Genomic DNA, 16,940 nt, shown 5'->3' with positions numbered 1-16,940 from the left:
ATATATACCCTTAATATATGTGGTTGAGTTTCGCTAATAGAAATATATATAAAGCATAATTAGAGTGTTTCTCTCCCTTTGTTTCCCATGGTTAATGTTATTTTTAGTATTATATATTTTAAAATCACTTTAAGCATGGATTATTTTGAGATATTTATTATGAGTTTGGATCTAAATTTGCCTATATCTTTCATTGTGCTATATATATGTTAATATTTGGATCGATTAATAACTATATTTGCAACTAATTTTTAGGGTGAAATGTCAAGATTGTGAATATAATGCATATATAATACACGTAAATATACATTTTCAAAGACTAAACAATGTATGTAATAGAAATATAAATACCACTTTTACACTGGATTGATATGTTGACACTCAAATACCAAACAACATAAAGCATACAGAGATTCAAATTTAAAACAAATATACTTGTTTTGTTTTTAAAATTTGACGAAGAGTCCAAGTATTTTCAAAATAAAAATGAAATCGTAGTAAAGAAAATAGAAAACAAACAACAAGTAATTACATTTTAAAAAACCAAGTAGTAATTAAAGAAGACTCAAACATTTTAATTGACAAGTCTGCAATTGGTTCTGATTTCTCCATCACTTCCTGTAAGTGGATTCATATTCCCATTTTGATCATGGAAGAAGCAAAATCATTTTTAAATGCATTTGGGTTTGTGCTATAATGTTTCACCAAATTATCACTGTCGCCATTGCCGCCGCCAAAGAGTTCTTGGTCGGAGTGGAGAAGGCCCTTGTTGGTCAACAAAGCCTTGAAGTAAGCATTGTCAAATAAATGTGGTGTCTTGTCAAGGCCATTTAGGTTGTCATCACCACCGCTTTGTCGGCAGTTTTCCTGTAAGGTGGCTGCAAATTTCAAGTCGATGTTGGTATCATTGTATATCCTATTTCGGAAACTGGTACACCGAGCATACCCAAGAGTGTGACCAGCCGACAAGACGACAAGATCCTTGAGGTCGAGGCCAAGAGATTGGAAGTTGGAAAGAAGTTGTGTGAAGCTAAAAAATGGCGGAGGAAGATTTCTGTTGGCATCGTCTACACTTGCTGTTCTTGAATCTCTTCTTCCTACTAGTACTTTGTAGTTTGGTCCTCCAAGCTAAAACACCAAAACTTAATTAAGACAAGAGTCAACTTGAACATATATAACTCAACACTAAACCATATGTTTGGTACCTGTATGCTATAAGTAGTGGCGGACAAATATCGTAAGGAGAAGGGTTGGTTGATAAGTATACCACTGAACCAATTACTGGTATTTCCTAATATTTCAGTTATATATATATATATACAGATATTTACATGTACTATATAAAGAATGTAAAGTTGTATTATATAAAGAGCATAAAGTTGAAGAGCTCAAAGCTTCTATGAACCTATACTAAATTTGTCGTTAGCTATAAATAACCTACCGATTAAATTTTGTTGGCAAATTTCGAAAGATATATAACTTACAATAGCAACAGAGTCCCGAGCAGCAACGGCTAAAATATCAGCACAAGACACGACATTGCCCTTGCAAGCTTGGTTGACTTGTGTCTTAATTTGGTCAACAACTTCAAATCCTCTTATCGAATTCGCATTAGGAAATGCAGTCTTTTCTCCGGTGAAAGTATCAGTGTCATCTAACAAGATCGATCCATCACAACCCTAACAATTATATTATCAAAACGACACATATAAAACGTGAACAAAGACACGATTTGAGATGAACAAAGATGACAAATTAATTAATGAACTTACGTTGACAAAGCAATCGTGGAAATGGAGACGTAAGAGTGAAGCTCCCATTCGAGGCTCGTTTTTTATGGCTTTTGAAACAACTGACTTAATAGTGGACAAGGCCTTGAGGCAGACATTGTTGTAAAAGTTGTGAGTTAGTTGTGCATGGCTATGAATTAGGGAAGCTGATAAAATAATAACAGAAAGAAAAAGAGAGTGAATAAGGCTGGACGAGGCCATTAGAGATGTATATTATTTGCTTTACTTCTTGTAATTTGCAATAATACTATTTCTTAGTATTCCACAGTGAAGTTGACGAGGAATGTGTTTCCTTTATATAGGAAGAAAAATGAGAGAGAACCCCCCCTTATGAAGGACAAAGTCTCTCCTAAGTCTGTGGTGATTATATAGTATAATTTATGTCTAAACTTTTAAATTTTATATATTATTTTGCAAACACTAATAAAAAATATGAAATTTTGTTTAAAAAACAATATTATATATATATATATATATATATATATATAAGACCCAACTCCTTATACTGAATCGAAGTCATTACCAAATATAGAACAAGTGGTTTAAGTCATAAAATTTAGTAAAACGCATAAGGTTTGAGAAATTTTATTTATGAAAATCCAAACAAGGTAGTTATGCAAAAAAAAAAAAAATATATAAAATGCGTTCTAAAGTCCTACTTGGGCCCTATCTACATAAAAAGATGGTAAGTAATGAAGAATACTCAAACTCAGGTACTAAAGTCAAAAACAAGAATAAGCGGAAACAAAAGTCCCTAAGGCTCGCCACGGTCACTTCGGGTCGCTCGCCAGCTTGCTTTTGCCCTTGCCTCGTCCTCTACCTGAAAACATGACATGAAGAGAGTGAGTATAAAATAATCAGTAAGGGACCCACTACTAGTCCCACTAGGTGCCTGTTAGCTTTCTATAAGAGTCCTGTAATTGGTACCCAATCTCTGGCACGTTCCCGAACACGTGTAATCATGCGCTCCCGTAGGAACGTAACTCTGGCCATCGGTGTCCCGGGGGACACCTAGGAGAATCGGGATGCGAGGACCTCGTCGAGTCACTCGAGTCACATCTATATACATGCTAGACTGGTGTCCCGTCGGACCGCACAGTCCTAAATAGGTGGTGATCCCGAAGGACACCCATGCAGGTACGACTCTAATAGGTTAAGCTAACAGGTACCCTAATCACAGCATACATACACATGGCATCATCATATAATCATAACAGATTAATCATCATTTCACTCTCTATCTCAACATCCATCGTACAGCCATAACGGTTCTCGTCACCACAACATCATGCTATAATATAATTGTATCATCAATGACATCATACTAACATAAATCTTATGCATCGTACAGTCTAGCCCTCAACATGCACCATTGGAGGCATACGTGACCTCATAACTCTAAACGTGGAGCTAGTAGTAGAAATCTCTTACCTGGAGATTTACTTGGCGAGTTCTAACCGCGAGGCAAGTGTGCTTTCCAAGCAACGAGGTCCTAACTGTTTAATACGCCGAAATTCGTAATTAAGTCACCAACTACTAACGGTTCAAACTCAGTTGAAATGACTTACCCTAGAAAGAGGTTGCAATGCTCGAGCCCCTACTGAAGAAATCCCACACTGCAGCAGTTATTTGGTCCAAGACGTCCCTTAAGGAAAATAATTTAATTTAGTTCCAAATTAAATTATTTAGTGTCCAAAATATTGAGTCTTATTGGGTAATGCCAAAATAATTAATTAATTTACCAAAAATTAGGTGGAAGGAGCCAAATTAGGCTTGGCGGTTCGGCTGGAAAAAGGACAGGGATCGGCTCGGCTTGGAGGTTGAAGACCGGCTCGGCTCGCGGCGCAGACAGGCGCGACTCGTGGTGCAGACAGGCGCTGCTCGGTTTGGTACAGCGGCTACGCACGTGCGGCTCGCACGCGGGCGCTGCTCGGCTCGCGGGTGCACGTGGCTCGGGTTCCGGGTCGGAGGCACGCGGCGCGGGCCGGGCCTCGGTCACGGAGCGGGCTTCGGCCGGGTCGGGTCCTCACGCGACGAGGCGCTGGCTTTCGGATCCGGGTGGCGCGACGGCTGTGGGTGGTCTGGCTACACCACGGCTTCGCTCGGTGACGGCTACAGACGGACGCTCGGCTGCGCTGCGTCGGATCGAAGCGGCGCGACGCGGCTGGCTGACGGATCGGTTGCGGATCGCGAAGGGTGACGCGGCTCGGCTTCGGGCGACGGCTGCGAGAGACGGCTGCTCCGACGGACGCTCGGCGTGCACGGATCGGCTTAGACGATTCTTCCGACGCGGCTGGAAGCTCGGCGACGGCTCGGTTTTGACTGCAGACTCGGCTGCGCTGCTGAACAGAGAGGGGAAGGCTTGGCGGCTCGGGTTTGCGGCGGCGGCGTGCGGCGTGCGGCGGCTAGGGTTTGATTAATAATAATTTTTTTTTCTTTTTTTCTCTTTTCTTTTCCCCTCTTTCTTTCTTTGATTTTTCTCTTCTTCTTTACGCACGAGTCCCAAGGCTTTTTATAAGGCAATAACTCTTTTCTTTTCCTTTTAAATAACCCAAACCAACCATCTCCTCTCTCTCTCTCCAAATCTCACCAAAATCAACCAACCCTCCTTTCAATTAGCAATAACTCACTAAATAAATTCTAAATACTAAAATAGGTAAAATAATAGTTAATAATAAAAAGTGGAAAATCCCAACTTTAATAAACCGGAAACTTCAAAATGATAAGGTTCTCCCAATAAATTTGTATTTTCCAAGACCATACATATATATTAATAGTAAGATGAACAAAAACGAGTTTGTTGGGGCGTTACATACTCCCCTCCTTAGAGAACTTTCGTCCTCGAAAGTTCTAATCCTCGAACAGCTCGAGGTACTGAGCTCTCATGTCCTCTTCTTTCTCCCACGTGGCCTCTTTCACTCCATGGTTCTGCCAAAGGACTTTGACCAGTGGAATTTCTCGACTACGAAGCTTCTTGACCTCCCTTGCCAAGACCTCGACAGGCTGCTCCTCGTAGCTCAAGTTCTCGCTGATCTGTAGTGGCTCGAAGTCCACCACATGTGTTGGGTCTACGACATATTTCCTCAGCATGGAGATATGGAATACGTCATGCACTGCAGCAAAAGATGGGGGTAGCACCAAGCGATAAGCCACGGGGCCAATCCGCTCCAGTATCTCAAACGACCCTACGAAGCGTGGACTCAGCTTCCCCTTCTTCACGAACCTCAGAATACCCTTCATAGGTGCTACCTTCAGAAAGACCATGTCTCCCACTTCAAAATCGAGATCCTTACGTCGTATATCAGCATAACTCTTCTGTCTGCTTTGTGCTGTCAGCATACGAGCTCGGATCTTCTGTATGGCTGCATTGGTAGTCTGCACTAACTCGGGGCCTAGCATCCTCTGCTCTCCAACCTCGCCCCAGCAGACAGGAGATCTACAGCACTTGCCATACAGAGCCTCGAACGGTGCCATACCGATAGTAGCCTGGTAGCTGTTATTATAGGCAAACTCCATCAGATGCAGATGAGAGTCCCAACTTCCTGAAAACTCTAGCACGTAGGCCCGCAGCATGTCTTCCAAAATCTGGTTCAATCTCTCTGTCTGACCATCAGTCTGAGGGTGGAAAGCCGTGCTGAAGTCTAACCTCGTACCTAATGCAAGTTGAAGTCCTTTCCAGAACTTCGATGTGAAACGAGCGTCTCTGTCTGAGATGATGGATACGGGTACTCCATGTAGTCTCACGATTTCTGTCATATATAATTGCCCCCACTTACTGGCAGTATAAGTGGATTTCCCTGGCACGAAATGGGCCGACTTCGTGAGTCTGTCGACCACAACCCAGATCACTGTATAGCCCTTTAGGGTCTTGGGCAGTCCCGTAATAAAATCCATCGACACACTCTCCCACTTCCACCCTGGCACACTCAAGGGTTGCAACAACCCTGCTGGACGCTGCCTAGGTGCCTTCACCTGCTGGCACACCAAGCACCTACTGACAAAGTCTGCCACCTCCCTCTTCATGTTCCTCCACCAATAGACGCTCCTTAAGTCCTGGTACATCTTCGTACTCCCAGGGTGCATGGTAAACGGGGAACTGTGGGCCTCAGTCAAAAGCTCTGTCTTGACTGCGCTGTCTTCCAGCACACACAAGCGTCCCTCAAACATAAGGCCATCATCAGAGGATATGGAAAAGTTCTCACCTTGCCCTGTCTCTACCATACGACACTTCTCGACCAAGTATGGATCATTCAGCTGAGCAGCGATGATCTTTTGCCTCAAGGTTGGCTGAACTGACAACTGAGCCAACTGTGCGATAACCTCACCTACTGAGACTGCAATCTCGGCTCTCTCAAAATCTCTGAGTAAGGGGGTCTGCTTGGTGATTAGCGATGCTGAATGTGCAACCTTCCTACTCAGCACGTCAGCCACTACATTTGCTTTACCTGGGTGGTACAGGATCTCGCAGTCATAGTCTTTCACCAACTCAAGCCACCTCCTCTGCCTCATGTTCAACTCCCTCTGAGTGAAGAAGTACTTCAGGCTCTTATGATCAGTGTAAATCTGTATCTTCTCACCGTACAAGTAGTGCCTCCATATCTTCAGTGCAAAGACTACAACTGCCAACTCCAAGTCGTGGGTAGGGTAGTTCTGCTCATGAATCTTCAACTGGCGGGAGACATAAGCAACTACCTTACCTTGCTGCATCAGGACACAGCCCAGTCCCTTCTTGGAGGCATCACTATAGATCACAAAGCTTCCCGACCCATCGGGCACTGTCAGGACTGGTGCAGTCACCAGCTTCTGTTTGAGCTCCTGAAAGCTACTCTCGCATGCTGGGCTCCAGACAAAAGGAGTTCCCTTCCTGGTCAACTGGGTTAACGGACTGGCTATACGTGAGAAGTCTTCCACGAACCTCCTGTAGTAACCTGCCAAGCCCAGAAAACTTCGAATTTCACTAACTGTGGACGGTCGAGGCCAGTTGGTCACCGCTTCAATCTTTGCTGGATCCACTGAAACTCCCTCACTGGAAACCACGTGGCCAAGAAACGTCACCTTCCTTAACCAGAATTCACGCTTGGAGAACTTGGCATACAACTTGTTGGCTCGAAGAGTCTCCAAGACCTGGTGCAAGTGCTCCTCGTGCTCAGTCTCAATTTTTGAGTAAATCAAGATGTCATCAATGAAGACTATGATGAACGAGTCTAGAAAATCCTTAAACACCCTGTTCATCAAATCCATGAACACTGCAGGAGCGTTAGTTAAGCCGAAAGACATCACAACAAACTCGTAATGTCCGTACCTCGAACGAAAGGCCGTCTTGGGAATGTCACCGTCCCTAATCCTCAACTGGTGATAGCCTGATCGTAGGTCGATCTTGGAAAAGACAGTGGCTCCCTGCAACTGATCGAACAAGTCATCAATCCTGGGCAAGGGGTAGCGGTTTTTAACTGTCACCTTATTCAGCTCTCGGTAGTCAATACAAAGGCGCATCGACCCATCCTTCTTCTTCACGAACAACACTGGGGCTCCCCAAGGTGACACACTGGGCCGGATGAAACCTTTGTCCAACAACTCCTGTAACTGGACCTTCAGCTCTTTTAGCTCGGCTGGAGCCATTCTGTAAGGGGCCCTCGAGATAGGGGCAGTGCCCAGCTCTAACTCGATGGCGAAGTCTACCTCCCTGGGAGGCGGAAGTCCTGGGAGTTCGTCTGGGAAAACGTCAGGGTACTCTCTTACCACAGGTTCGGAAGATAGGGAAACTTCTGGCTCTCTAATATCCACTACGCTTGCCAAGATGCCCCAAGTACCCTGGCTGAGTAGTTTACTAGCCTTCATGGCTGAGATGACCTTGGGTATACATACCATGCCTGCCCCCCTGAATTTGAAACTAGCCCCCGAGGGAGGGTTAAAGACAACTTCCTTGCCAAAACAGTCTATATTTGCATGATTGGCTGACAGCCAATCCATGCCTAGAATCACGTCAAAATCCTGCATGTCTAACACTAGTAAGGTCACGTCTAACATATGATTCGCTATCTCTACCCGACATGCCTTTATTTGTTCTTTGGACAACAGGACCTCCCTAGATGGAGTAGAAACAGACAAAACACTACCCAAAGGTTCTACCTCCAAACCCACATGCTGAACGAAAGCAGAGGATATAAACGAGTGGGATGACCCAGAGTCAAATAGCACAAAAGCATAATGCCCCAAAATTGGGAGCGTACCTGTCACCACTGTACCAGCTCGCTCGGCCTCCTACCGGGTAGTGGAAAAAACTCTCCCCTACTGGGAAGCAGAAGGCTGGGGCGGTGTCGTCTCAAAGGGTTTCCGAGGACACACATCAGCAGTGTGCCCCGGCTGTCTGCACCTGAAGCAGACTCCACTTCCAGCCAAGCAACGACCTCCGTGGACTCTCCCACAGGTAGTACAAGCGGGTAGCTCTCTCAGAGTCCTCCCGACTACTGCAAGCTCCCATCGGTGTCTCTGAAAGACACCTCCTAACCTCAGAGTTCGCTGCGGTACTACGTTAGGCTGCGTCTCCACCTTTCTCTTCTGTCCCAAGGCTGACCCTCTGCCGGCAGCCTTAGACGAATCGACTCTCTCAGGCAGGCTCAAATCCAGTGCTATACGTAGTGCATCAGCATGCGTGGCTGGTCGGAGAGCTCGGACAATGCCCTGAAGGTCTAGCCTGAGTCCTCTAACGAATTTCTCCGTCCTGGTAGCCTCATCCCTTACCACATCGGGAGCAAAGCGGGACAACATATCAAACTCGGCGTCGTACTGCTCCACCGTCATATCGCCTTGCTCCAAGTTTAGGAACTCTTGCAGCTTGGCGTGCTTCACATTGGCAGAGAAGAACTTAGCATAGAAGTTCTCCTTGAACTGCTCCCAAGTTATCTTGCTGACGTCGCCCCCCAACATTCTCTCAGCAGTCTCCCACAAGGCGGTGCCCCTATCCTCCAAGAAGAAAACTGCACACTGCACCTTCTGGTCTTCTGGGCACTTCATGTATCGGAAGATAGTCTCTATGGACGTCAACCACATTTGGGCCTTCGTGGGGTTGTCCATGGATCCGTCAAAGGTCTTAGGATTATACTTCCTAAAGTCCCGTAAGTGTTTAGCCTCGGCCGACAGTTGAACTGGTACGGGTTGAGCTTCCTCAGGGGCTGGAGGAACGACGGTCTGGGCCTGAACAGGGGCGGCCTGGTTCTGCTGGGCGGCAAGGAAAGGCGCCAAAGCAGCTTGCAGTATGTCCTGATAACGCTGCTCCATCGCGGCGAGATCCGCCTGGGTGACCGGTGCGTTAGGGTCGACCGCCGGTGCAGCAGGTTGCGCCTCCAGCTGGCCACGACCGGCTCCTCTGCCTCCCCTACCACCTCCTCGGCGTGCACCTCTACGTGGCAGCATTCTCCCTAAAATTCACCAACAAAACTTTTCACCACAAGAACTTAACACACCTATCTCTAGGTCTAGTCTATTCAGGCAAAAATCGTAATCTTAACATTAGCAAGGCTTTAGACATACCTGGCGAGTGCCGAAGGACCGTATAGCCATATGGTGAAGTAAAACCAAAACAAAACAATGACTTACATCGTAGGTCAGTCTACAGAACCTAAAACACTGTGCTCTGATACCAACTGTAACGACCCAACTCCTTATACTGAATCGAAGTCATTACCAAATATAGAACAAGTGGCTTAAGTCATAAAATTTAGTAAAACGCATAAGGTTTGAGAAATTTTATTTATGAAAATCCAAACAAGGTAGTTATGCAAAAAAAAAAAAAAAATATAAAATGCGTTCTAAAGTCCTACTTGGGCCCTATCTACATAAAAAGATGGTAAGTAATGAAGAATACTCAAACTCAGGTACTAAAGTTAAAAACAAGAATAAGCGGAAACAAAAGTCCCTAAGGCTCGCCACGGTCACTTCGGGTCGCTCGCCAGCTTGCCTTTGCCCTTGCCTCGTCCTCTACCTGAAAACATGACATGAAGAGAGTGAGTATAAAATACTCAGTAAGGGACCCACTACTAGTCCCACTAGGTGTCTGTTAGCTTTCTATAAGAGTCCTGTAATTGGTACCCAATCTCTGGCACGTTCCCGAACACGTGCAATCATGCGCTCCCGTAGGAACGTAACTCTGGCCTTCGGTGTCCCGGGGGAAACCTAGGACAATCGGGATGCGAGGACCCCGTCGAGTCACTCGAGTCACATCTATATACATGCTAGACTGGTGTCCCGTCGGACCACACAGTTCTAAATAGGTGGTGATCCCGAAGGACACCCATGCAGGTACGACTCTAATAGGTTAAGCTAACAGGTACCCTAATCACAGCATACATACACATGGCATCATCATATAATCATAACAGATTAATCATCATTTCACTCTCCATCTCAACATCCATCGTACAGCCATAACGGTTCTCGTCACCACAACATCATGCTATAATATAATTGTATCATCAATGGCATTATACTATCATAAATCTTATGCATCGTACAGTTTAGCCCTCAACATGCACCATTGGAGGCATACGTGACCTCATAACTCTAAACGTGGAGCTAGTAGTAGAAATCTCTTACCTGGAGATTTACTTGGCGAGTTCTAACCGCGAGGCAAGTGTGCTTTCCAAGCAACGAGGTCCTAATTGTGTAATACGCCGAAATTCGTAATTAAGTCACCAACGACTAACGGTTCAAACTCAGTTGAAATGACTTACCCTAGAAAGAGGTTGCAATGCTCGAGCCCCTACTGAAGAAATCCCACACTGCAGCAGTTACTTGGTCCAAGACGTCCCTTAAGGAAAATAATTTAATTCAGTTCCAAATTAAATTATTTAGTGTCCAAAACATTGAGTCTTATTGGGTAATGCCAAAATAAATAATTAATTTACCAAAAATTAGGTGGAAGGAGCCAAATTAGGCTTGGCGGCTCGGCTGAAAAAAGGACACGGATCGGTTCGGCTTGGAGGTTGAAGACCGGCTCGGCTCGCGGCGTAGACAGGCGCGGCTCGTGGTGCAGACAGGCGCGGCTCGGCTTGGTACAGCGGCTACGCACGTGCGAGAGACGGCTGCTCCGACGAACGCTCGGCGTGCACGGATCGGCTTGGACGATTCTTCCGACGCGGCTTGAAGCTCGGCGACGGCTCGGTTTTGACTGGAGACTCGGCTGCGCTGCTGAACAGAGAGGGGAAGGCTTGGCGGCTCGGGTTCGCGGCGGCGGCGGCGGCGGCGTGCGGCGGCTAGGGTTTGATTAATAATATTTTTTTTTTCTTTTTTTTCTCTTTTCTTTTCCCCTCTTTCTTTGTTTGATTTTTCTCTTCTTCTTTACGCACGAGTCCCAAGGCTTTTTATAAGGCAATAACTCTTTTCTTTTCCTTTTAAATAACCCAAACCAACCATCTCCTCTCTCTCTCCAAATCTCACCAAAATCAACCAACCCTCCTTTCAATTAGCAATAACTCACTAAATAAATTCTAAATACTAAAACAGGTATAATAATACTTAATAATAAAAAGTGGAAAATCCCAACTTTAATAAACCGGAAACTTCAAAATGATAAGGTTCTCCCAATAAATTTGTATTTTCCAAGACCATACGTAAATATTAATAGTAAGATGAACAAAAACGAGTTTGTTGGGGCGTTACAATATATATATATATATATATATATATATATATAGAAAGAAAGAAAGAAAGAAAGAAGAGAAAGCTTTCTGAAAATGACTCATATAGAGTTCGTTTAGGATTTATGTGTGTTTGATTTGTTAATTATTACCAAGTACTGTTATTTAATTTAGAACATGTTTGCAAATTTATTAAATGAAAAAATTATAATATGAAAAATATGAAATCCCTTTAATTTACCCTGGTATTTATAGAAATAAAGTGTATTATATATATCACGTGTATATGTACACCAATATATTCGTATTATGTTTTTGTATAGTATATCACTTAATTATTAACCCCCTTTAATTTTAATTTTAATTTTAATTTGTATAGTTAGACTGTTAGAGGAATATCGGTGTTTCATTGATGATTCATTGATAATAATGACAGATTACAGCCCTATATATAACCATATTAAAACACACTAAAGAAAAGAATATACAAGAATAATATAATATTTCCTAAGAATAATATTTCCTAAAAATACTCTAATTATGTCAATATCCTCCCTCAAACTCAAGGTTATCACAAACTTGAGTTTGTTAGAAAAACTTACTAAACAAATCAGTAAATCTAGGATATCAAGAACCCACGAAGAAGAAAAACACAAGGAACTTCTAGGTTGGAGACAGATCCCACAAAGAACAAAACGAAGAACTTCTGGGATGGAGACAGATCCCACGAAGAACAAAAGGAAGAACTTATGGGATGGAGACATAGATCCTCGATCTATAACAGAACCTACGAAGAACATACCAAACTTCTGGGTCGGAGAAATAACTACTGATTTGAAAACAGAATAAATAAATAAATAAATAAATAAATAAACATATATATATATATATATATATATATATATATATATATATATATATATATATATATGTATGTATGTATGTATATAAGTAATTTTATGAACTGAATCATGGGTTTTAATGATGGAATTGGATTCAAAGATCGAGATAGCTAAGAAAAGGATCGAGATAGAGACGGAGTGTTATAATGTTGAGGAGGGAACGTCAGTGGAGAGTAGCCAAACCCTAAATGCAAACATGAAGCATAAACAAGTAATGGGATTTGATCCTGAAGAGGAAAGAGGGTGGTGAGGATATTCCGGCTGTTCCACGAAGACTTGGAGTTGACGGCTTGGATCGGAGATCTGAACGGAGGTGGGGCGGAGCGGATTTGAAGGGCGGCGACAGATCTAAGATTGGAGGGGGCGGCGACGGCGGCTGATGCGAGAAGCTTCGTGCAGCTGACGTGGGTTGCAAAGGAACGGGCGAGAAATGGCAGATCCGAAGGCAGCGGCAGCGGCGGTTGAAGTTGGAGGCGGCGACGGACGTGGGTCGCAAGCGACTGGCGGCGGATGGATTTCTAGGGAATTGTGGGGGCGGATGTTTTTTTTTTAAAGTAAAAACAAAGAGTGAAAGTGGGAGATTTACATTTGGGTCTGCTGGGTCTACCTCTGTCTATGGCTAGTCATTGACGATAGACGGAGGTAGAGATCGAACACAAAAATAGAGATCGACTAAAACCTAAAGCTCTGATACCATGTTAGAGGAATATCGGTGTTTCATTGATGATTCATTGATAATAATGACAGATTACAGCCCTATATATAACCATATTAAAACACACTAAAGGAAAGAATATACAAGAATAATATAATATTTCCTAAGAATAATATTTCCTAAAAATACTCTAATTATGTCAATATAGACAAAACACTTGGATAACATTTCTATTAATGGACAATATACAATTGATATATATAGCCCAATTGAGGTATGTAGCAAATTTTAGACTTTCCATTGGAAAAAATACCTAACTTTAATGGCAAACACTCACCTATATGAATATGATGGTCTGATAGTACTATATTTCTATAATCAAATTTAAACCTAAAATGTAATGTAGTTATATACATTTTGATACTTAAAAGTTAGATTTCAACACAAAAGATTAGACCAGACAATTAAGGGAGGTAGATAAACTTTAACTTGAGTCACAAGTCTTTCACATCCTTCTAGAATTAAGATGTTATCTCATTTATCCTTTTGGAAATATGAAGTTTTTGAGGGATGGATCGAGCCACAATAAGATTCTAAATAAAAGGTCTATCATAATATAGATCTTACATAAGGAACGTTGATCTCGGTCTCGACCATCAAAGTTGATGTGGGCTATGCAACCCAATTTCTCTTTCCTCTTTTATGGAGGGTAAGTTGTAAATGACATTTAAGTCAAAAAATAATAGAGTATATAGATATATATACACACACATATAACATAAGAATAAAATAATTGTATATATAGCATAGAAATTGGTAAAAGACTAATAGGTCTACGTCCAACTACCATTTCAAAGATTTCTTCTCAAATTCTCAAAATCTAATAACTATTAGTAGTAGCAACCTAACTAATAGTTGTCATTACTATACTAATAGCTTTCAATTTGAGAGATGTTATATAAGTTGTTATTATCATTGATAACATCTATTAAAGATAGTTTTTTTTTTAATATATATATATATTTTGTTGTCTCTCAGTAAAGTAAACTACTGTTTCACACTAATGGTTTACTATTAACAATCATTGATATATACACCAATGGACTACTATTATCAATCACCGATGCAATGTGATTTTTTGTTATATTTAAAAATAATTTTTGTAATTTTGTCATTTAAAACAATTACCAAATATTAATCAACAAATTTTTTGTTTATTTATTTTTCATTGAAGCATGCAATAATAATATAATGTGTACGTGTGAGAGGACGATAATCTGTGGTTAGCATTAATGTATCTATAGAGAAACATCGAGCAATAAAAATGGATGTAAAGCTTGTTCAAGGTGTGTCCAAGTTTAAATACAATGTAAGTACAGGATATTTCGATGTTTGGGATCTTAGAAAAACATGTATTTTTAAAATAGATTCGAGGACATTTTAAAGCTATTTTCAAACATAGCAAAATAAACCAATATATATATAAAATGTAGCAAAATATCACATATGATGAACGGCAAGAAACTAGACCAAGATAAATTACTATATGTACATCTGTTTGTATCATAATGATACATATAGTGATCGATCTCGTTCTACCATAGATAGATTGTAATATTTTACTATATTTATAAATATTTTTAATTTTAACCTCTGAAAATTTATTATTAAAAAAAAAAGAAAAGAAACCATTCGTAGATAGGTATTAATTATACACGTATTATTTCTCTTTAAAACAATTCCAAAATTAAAAAAAAAACTAAATATCTTTTAATATATATAAACAAATTCAAAGAAATTTAAATATTTTAATTCATGGAGAAAATGTGGAATAAAACCTCTTATATTTGAAAAAAAATTCCAAGTGGGTTGGGAAGGTACATCATAATGATTTAAATTAGTGATAATACTTTCCAAGTAAAATTGAATTTTTGGTATGTTCCTTATGATTCAACTAATAAAATTAGTATTATTCTAATTCTATTTGGAATCTTGAAATTGTTAACTAATTAGGGAAAATTACACATGGTAATTAATTAATAATTATTGGGTTAAGTATGTTAGTCTATTTGTTTTTATTTTTTTCATTAAGAGCAAATCCACCAATATAATATAATTTTGACTTTATTGAAATTAAATTAGTGATATTATACCTAAATAACACCCAAAAGCCTTAGGTTGGTTTTGAACAGTTGTTGTGTATCACACACACCCACCCCATTCAAAAACTATTATAATCTTTACACTTAATGGATGTCATACAAATTATTTTTATTATTCAATTTGAGTTTGAGAAATAGTTCAATGCAATACAATTGGAAGTGATTTCACCCCATATACATGATTTTGAGTTATGTTTATGTTGATTGCCAAAGACACAATAATTAACATAACTTTCGTTCATGGTTTGAATCTTCGTTTTTGTAGTAGATATACTAGAAAAATAAATTATCGCAAATGAATCTGTATGTCTAGCGAAATACTACAGGAAAAAAAAAACCCCATTAAATAAGAGAGAAAGAGAAAATAGTGGGAGAATACACTTGTATTTGTCAAAACCTAACTATTGTGTTAAATTGTCAATTCACCTAAAAATTTAAGGCGACGAGTTAAAGGTCGACTCTAAATCAAAATTTAGAAGGAGACTGGAAATGAAAGCGTAAAAGAAAGACGAGGAAGGCCGTGGGGTACCTTTGTCATATTCAATATAATTTGCATTTTTTCCCTTTACACCATTTGTCATTTCCGTCTCTCATTTTATATTGATCTTCGACTTCATTGGTCAATACATCTTGTATTCCATTTTCATCTCATTCATTGATTTTAAAATTATTTTGAAGAAATAAATCTGCAACCAAATTTAAATTTAAATTAAAGGCATTTTCAAAAACAACAAGTGATTGAAACTATCTACAAATAGCAAAATTCATCAGACTTTCATAATTCAATTAAATTTTTTACTATATTTAGTAAATAGTTGTATTTTCTATGCTATCCATAAATATTCCCCTCTCAAGAATTACTATAATTTTTTAAACCATATGTTTTTTTTTTGTTTAGGTATATAAATTTTTTTTTTTACGATTTATCCATTTTCTCTTCCAAATTTCTTCAACTCTTTTTCTTCTATTTTATTTTTATTTCAAATTTCTTTAGCTCCTCCGTTCATATTCTTTTGGGTAAATAATATATAAATTTCTTCCAAGATTTTCTTTATTCTATTTTTATTCATCTTCTTTTTCTTTCTTTCTTTTTTTATTTCTCTTTCTTTCTTAAAACTCCTCTTCCACAATATTAATATTTTTGATAGAATCTACATAACCATTTTCTACATAATCATGTATCATTTTCTACACGATCGTATATGATGATCGTTTAAAATAAGAATTACACTAAATATTTTTTCTATTGTTAAAAAGAACTAGACGATCGTGTATTATTTGCTGCAAGATCAAGATCGTATATCATTTTCTATATGATCGTGTATTATTATCGTTTAAAAAGTAGAATTACACGAAACATTTTTTTTCATCGTTCAAAAGAACTATACAATCGCATATATGATTATGTAGGAAATGATACACGATTGCATGTGATGTTCGTTTAGAATAAGAATTATATGCACACGTATGACAATTAATCGCGAGTTGACAGTGATATTTTTGGTATTTCCCATCGAAGGTTTGTGGACTTTTTCGATTTTCAAAATTGATATATTTTACCGGTTTATTATAATTTTTAAAAAGCCCCTAAAAAAAATATAAAATGACATTTTGTTAAGGTTAATCATTCAAAATTCATTTCCGTTACATAGAAAAGTACACACCATCAATATTTTTTTTTTACTATTATTAACACCATCTGATGGTTAGGTGATTACCTCTATAACTTATCCCCTTTACAACATAATTCAATTACAATTGCCACCTAAATCTCGAAGACTTGTAAATCGACCCTA

At 39.9% G+C, this 16,940-nt stretch overlaps 1 long non-coding RNA gene and 1 pseudogene across 1 annotated transcript; both read right to left on the bottom strand.

The window, feature by feature from the left end:
• Nucleotides 1–574: 574 nt before the first annotated feature.
• Nucleotides 575–1,910, bottom strand: LOC103501870 (cationic peroxidase 1-like; annotated as a pseudogene).
• Nucleotides 1,911–3,218: 1,308 nt separating this feature from the next.
• LOC127143862 (uncharacterized) lies at nucleotides 3,219–10,777 on the bottom strand. Its single transcript, XR_007815422.1, has 3 exons — nucleotides 10,694–10,777; nucleotides 10,520–10,596; nucleotides 3,219–3,286 (listed from the first exon to the last, which is right to left on the bottom strand). It is a non-coding gene; the product is annotated as an uncharacterized LOC127143862 (long non-coding RNA).
• Between the last annotated feature and the right edge of the window lie 6,163 nt (nucleotides 10,778–16,940).

Source organism: Cucumis melo, chromosome 11 (genome assembly GCF_025177605.1).
Source record: "Cucumis melo cultivar AY chromosome 11, USDA_Cmelo_AY_1.0, whole genome shotgun sequence".
Taxonomy (NCBI): domain Eukaryota; kingdom Viridiplantae; phylum Streptophyta; class Magnoliopsida; order Cucurbitales; family Cucurbitaceae; genus Cucumis; species Cucumis melo.
Note: the sequence above shows the minus strand (reverse complement) of the source record. Positions and strands in the feature narration are given on the sequence as shown.